We start from the raw sequence: 6859 nt of genomic DNA on the forward strand, positions 1-6859 counted from the left end.
AAGGAAAAGAAAGAAATCAAGAGGTAAATAAAGAGAATTTGATAAGAAAAAGGGGGTAAATAAGATCTTTTTTTTTTCCCCCACTTTCTGACTTTTAATAGTTACGTCAAAAAGAGCGAAAGTGTTACGCCAACTTGACCAATTATAATTTTACAGAGAGAGAAATATGACATAACATATATCTCTACGTGCGATCTTAAGGTACATTTTTTTTTTTATTACACAATTTTTCAATAATTCGATTGTTTGTTTATTTTTAATATAAGGTCATTGTTTTCGGATATCGAATTTGATTGTTGTCAAGTCACTGAAAATGACGTAACATTGTCTGCCAGGGGAAAAAAAAAAAAGAGAGCACCCCCTTCGGAAACAAATGAGGACATAATTAAATCGTTACCGATTGAGTGTAAAGCGTTTTCATTGTCCGTGAACATTAATTAGACTGATAATTAAAAAAAAATAGTGGGTTTTTTCTGTCCCTTACAATAATGATTCATTGTTTGTATTGTTAGGATCGAAAGAGTTGATTCTTTCTCCTCTGGGGGTGATTGCGTTATAACACGCACGTGATAATTATAAGAATTATATTCTGTTCGGAAAAAAATTTATTTTTGCTTTTGAAAATGCATATAATTAAAATGTTTAAGGGGATAAATTCAGTTGAAATCATTTGTTATTGTTCGTTCGGTCCTGGAAATGTGTGTCATGTCAGTCATTTAATGCGTCTCGGATATTACACCTTTTATGTGACAAAATTGTGTTAGATCACTATTGGGTTCAACTCCTAGGATTTGAGCCTTGTCTGGGACATGAATTGCTTTACAGCCTTTTTGATACTGGCTATTGGTTTTAAACTGGGCCAATCGTTGCTTGGTGGAAGGAGTAACTTTCTATTAGAGAAATCTTGTTAAATTTTGTTTTAAAGATATCATAATACAGTAAAGCCTGAGCAAATCTTAAAAAATTTACATGCCCGACCGGGCGTGTAACTTAAAATAATAGATACCCGAATCAATATATTTAACTTGTCCGTAAAATATTGTCTTTGGTATTTAATTACATATAAAAAAATTTAATAAATAATTTATTTATTTGCATGAAAAATATCGAAAGTGATATGAATTTGTTTTTTAAATCAAAAATTTTGAAATACATAGAAAAATTCAGAAGGAATGGAAAATTTTAGCATTTCGCAAGCATCAGAATGCCAGCAAAATTCGCCTTATGGCAAAGGAAACTTATGGCAACCCAAAAAAGAACAATTGGCACTCTCAGAAAACTAATACACATTAAAATAAAAACTAGGAAAACTAATTGGTGAATGTGGTCACCAATCAAAAATCTAAAATAAGTCAAACCTCTAATTATGATTTTCCACGCCATTGGTGTCAGAAAAGAAGTCACTGAGTTACCATTCACTTCACTTATACATTGTATAAGTTGTATTTGTACCTATATTCCCAGTTGGAATCGCAGGCGATGCGTCTATTGTAATGCGCCGGCCCATGTTAAATATTAATGTTGTGATTATCACCCGCCAGTAAAATGGTGGGTTTTGTGATTTTCTTAAAGTACTATAAAAACGTGGAGGTGTCGTTGCGAGGGGAGTACGGGAGACGGATCTCGGGGTGGCGGCCTTGGCTGCAGTATTAGTACCATGCGCGGAACTCTCTTCGGGCTTTTTTAAAAGAGCAGATATTTTCAGAAATAATTGCGAAAAAGAGCAGAAATTTCCAGAAAAAAGTAGAAACTTTCAAGAAGAAACAGAAATATTCGAAAATTAGCATAAATTTTCAGAAATAATTGCGAAAAAGAGCAGAAATATTCGAAAATTAGCATAAATTTTCAGAAATAATTGCGAAAAAGAGCAGAAATTTTCAGAAAAGAAATATTTCAGAATTTATTTTTATTATTTATATATCACTCTATTTTATTATTTTAACATTTTTTCGTTTGGCGATGTTTGTTTCAGGGCGATATTTTGGCGCGGAACCATATACGAATTTCGGAAAATACAGACGTTTCGCTTATTTTACGAAAGCACGGTACGGGCACCGAAAAAAATATGGACGTCTGGAAACCGTATTGAATCTGCAATAAACCAACCGTTTCATTGCGAATTAATTATGCGTGCTTAATGAGACGCTCATCGACAGTCATTGATACAAAATTGCGATTAAAACGTTTTCGTTAATTTTTTCTTTCCTATTTTAACGGCAGCAAATTGGATCATGTTGCAAGTTCGTTTCTTTGATTATGCATTGGCTCAATGATCCGTTCACTCATTATCATAAAGATATCCATCATTACCATGGGTAATGAACCGGGTAATGACATTTCTTTACCTCGTACCACGAGTCTTACAGCAATCTATTTTGGTTTATAATATTCTTCTTCACCATTCATTCTGAATTATTGAGTGATGTTGTAATACAGTCGAATCCCGTTATAACGAACTCCAAGAGGTCGGAGAAATCACTTCTCTATGACGAAATTTCGTTATAAAGGAATTCCAGGTTTATGCATTATTCCTATGTAAGCTTATCTGGGGGATTAGAAAAATGAACTTGCTCTTCGTTAAAACGAGATTTTCGCTGTATCGGTATTCGTTAAAACGGGATTACGGGATTCGACTGTACTATCTGTTCGTGTTCGTCATTCACAGTCAACGACAGGACATATTATGATAACTACGCTGCTGATTTATTGACTTTATTTGAAGATTGCGTATCATCGGCGACTCAACAATGTGTGATTCCAGAAAATGGTTTTAACTGTGATGGTGAGCAGATCAACTTGTTCAAAAATTTCGCGTCCGTCACGCTTCCTTCGTCATCTGTGGTCAGAAATGCCGCTAAGGATCAAAACTCTATTGCCACGAAAACTTTTGCTGATGTTTCAAAAAATGTAACCATCCCAGTGCCATCGCGTAAGACGCCTTCATATACAGTGTATTAAGGAGTTCTACCATCGGGTAGCGATACACACGTCATATCGCATTCGGCATGTGTATTAAAATCATCCTCTTCGTCTGTAATCACTGCATCTAAAGCTGAGCTTTATTCGGATTCCTCTCGATCTGAGGATTTTGTTGCACGTACTAATTTGAATGTCTCATCTGTCACGAATTCCTGTGCATCTGTGAATAACCCATCAAAATCTGCTTATTCTAATTCGTCGGGTTCTGCGAAAAACTAAAAAAAAAAGGATTTTTAGTAGTATATATATATAGAAATAATCAAAATCGTGTGTTCTTGAAATCGGCGAGTACTGTAAGAAAAGGGGCAGTGTTTGTTTCAAGATTGAGTTCCGAGACTTCCGTTGATGATCTCAACGAATTCATAAAGAACTTGAATTTTACTTATTTTGTTTGTACCAAAAATGAAAACGAAATAGCAATCGCACTCGTCATTTCATACTGAGGTGCAATTAAAAGATATAGAAGTGCTGTTGAATGAAGCTATTTGGGGCCCGGAAAAGTTCTATGATATCCGAGTTTCGGGAAAGTTATATCAGTCCCAGATTGCAAAAAGTGAATTTGGTTATCCAAGATCAATTAGTGACGCAGACAAATCATGCTCTATAAATAACCTGGTCGAGGTCGAATCGGAGGCTGTTAATGACTTGGTTGAATCGGGTCATGTTAATAACTCGGTTAATTCAAACATCGAAAATGGCATCGAGAAGCTATCTCCGGAAAATTACTAGGTTTCGCAATTTATCACCAGAATGTTCGTGGGCTTCGAACCAAGACTTCGGTTTTAAAAACAGCAACATCGTCAAACGATCATGATTTTATAAATGTTTGACTGAAACTTGGTTGAATAGTTATATTGATGACTGCGAATTATTTGATGATAGATACGTTGTGATACGCAAAGATAGAAATTATGGTGAATTATTATGTGAAAGGGGCAGGGGTTGTACTAATTCGTTATGAACAGCTAGAAATTCAGTGTTATCGAATTGGGCAATTCTAATCTAGAAGCCGTTTGCATTAAAGTTTGTTGTTATGGGGGTGGGGGTCTCTTTGCATATAAAGTGAGTACGATTATTCTATAAAGTGAGTGTCTATTGCAGTCCCAAATGTGGTTTATCTTATTATATTGATTTTTATAATGCTAAACCAGTTTTCTAGTGATCAAATAATAAATTTTGTTATTTGTGGCGATTTCAATTTACCAGACAAAAAATAAAATGGCTCGATTCAGAATTTTTAAAACGTGATAAAAATCAAACTTTATTACTGAACTGCTGAAATTCATCCAGTTTAACGACCTTGTTCAGTGCAATGATGTTGCGAACAGTTTGAATAGAATACTTGATTTGATTCTAGTCAATCTCAATGTTTTTTCTATTGAAATTTCAAGAGATTTTTTCCCACTTATCATCCATCTTTTGATTACCATCACTAAACTTCGCTTATCCAAACATAGGTTTATTAATATGAATAATTAACAAACTCATCAGTAAATCAACATGGTTTCATGCCCAAAAGATCTACCGTTATCAGTTTGATGAGCTTTAACATAATCGATAGAAATGCCCAATTGGATGTCATCTATACTGATTTTGCTAAGACATTCGATAAAATTCATCATGCTATTTTATTTAAAAAATTAACATTTGGTTTTAATTGTGAACTTGTGAATTGGTTCAGTAGTTACCTTCAAGGCAGAATTTGCTATGTATTGTAATGTTCGGCATTAAGCAAAAGTGTTATTGTAACATTCTCGGGGTCCCTCAGGGATCGATTTTAGGACCGTTATGCTTTTTAATTTTCATCAATGATCTCGCTGAAATCTTTGAAAAGTGTCCGATGTTCGCCGATGATTTAAAGATTTTCAGAATCATTTTGATAATGTTGAATCGTGCAATAGACTACAACAAGATTTAAATCTTCTATCCCAATGGTGTGATCGAAATAATTTGTATCGGAATATTGATAAATGGCGTGTGTGTTTTGTTATCACTTATAGTCGCAAAGTTTCGCCTATAATTCATTCATACCATGTAAATAATGTCGCTTTGTCAAGGACAGAATCAAAGACTGATCTTTGTGTCTTATATTCTTCCGATTTTAATTTCTCAAAACACATAAATGATATTGTTTTTAGTTCCTACAAAAAATTTGGCTACTTTATGAGAATGACCACAGGGTTTTCAGGTACTGAAGTTCTAACTGTCCTGTTTAACTCCCTTAGGGCGGTATTCACCGACATGGTTTAAACTATAGTCACAATTTTTGGATAAGAAATCAACATAGATTGGCTCGAATTTAACCAGTCCGTGTTGATCTCTTATCGAAAAATTGTGACTATAGTTCAAACCATGTCGGTGAATACGGCCCTTATTCGATCCAAACTTGAGTATGCATGCATTATTTGGAACCCAGTTCGTGATTACCAAACAAAATTATTGGAGTCTTTATATATTGGAGTGTCCAATACAAATTTCTCAAGTATTTGTTTTTGAAAAAATTCGGTGTTAATCATTATATTCTTATTGCTACGTTTTTACGCGCGTTATTTCATGTTAGGTCTAAGTGATCGTAGAGATTTTTTTATTTTGATATCATTTTTCCATAAGTTATTTCATAAGATTGATTGTATGCAAATTTTACTGGAAGTGAATATTAATGTTCGAATGTATCGAACGAGATTTTATAACTTATTCGCAACTAAGATCCAAGGATCAAATTTGTCATTTTGATCCAATTCATCGATTCAGTCATCTATATAATTGTCGAACAGGACATCTAGATATTTTTTATTCCCCTTTGGAGAATTTTAGAAATCACTTTTTTAAACTATAATTTTTTTGGTTTTTATTCTCAATTTTAAACATTTTACGTTTAATTTTGCATTTGTTTTTTTAATTGCAATTTAAAATCAACTTTATTTGACGTTTTAAAATATTTCAATTTTTTTTAGTCCATATGAGAGTAATGTATATTTGTTTTCATTTACTTTATACATTTTTTGATCTTTGTTCATTTATTTTATTATCTGTTGTTTTCTTGTGCACTTTGTTCGTTTCTTTTTTACTTCTCTCCAACTATAACTAGACTTTTTCCTCTATTGTTGAAATGATGAATAAATAAATTATAAAACCCGGCCATCTTAACGCACGCGCACATCCTGGCATGATGCAGGTGCCTCATGCATATAGAGGGCGTACACGTTCAGATGTGGTGTCATGATTTTTGAAAGTAAATATGTGTTACTTTAATCTCTTAAGAGTATCGTAGACTACCGGTCAATGATTTTTCTGAGACACCCCACCCCCAGGTCGGGAACAGCTGCTTACTAAGTCACATTCATGGTCCCAAAAATTGTTACCAGGTTTTATCATCATGAGGCCCCTCTGCACTTCAGGCCCGTAAGCCAGGAGTTTCCTACGTAAATATTCTCGCGGAGCTCTTGATAGTTATAAGGTTGTTACGCGAAACCCTGGATGATAATGTGAGGCTGTTCTACGTAACTCAAATAAATTTCTGAATATTTATACAAAAAATATCGTTCCTATTGCCGTCTCAAAAGCATCATAGATCCAAGACAAAATGGAAGGAGGCTTAGGCACCACCTCTAAAAAAATATTTATTGTCATAAATCATTGTGCCAGTGAAATCAAATCCCCTTTGCAACTGAGTTCCTGGCCTCACAAAGGAGAGTGAGGCTGACAGGTCTCCAGCCTGGAGGAACGAGATGATTCTCATCATTTTTGTTTTTCGCATCGCAAATTAATAACAGATGAGCCCGTGCACAGCCTGAGCTAGGGGGGGGGGGCCCGCTAAAGATCCCAGTCTTGAGTCCCTACTTCAGGATGTGGAGACCATGGGTCTGCGTGATATTCTCAG

This window comes from Pholcus phalangioides, unplaced genomic scaffold (assembly GCF_987345545.1).
Source record: "Pholcus phalangioides strain wild (caught in Gottingen) unplaced genomic scaffold, Ppha-v1.0 ptg000024l_1, whole genome shotgun sequence".
Lineage (NCBI taxonomy): Eukaryota > Metazoa > Arthropoda > Arachnida > Araneae > Pholcidae > Pholcus > Pholcus phalangioides.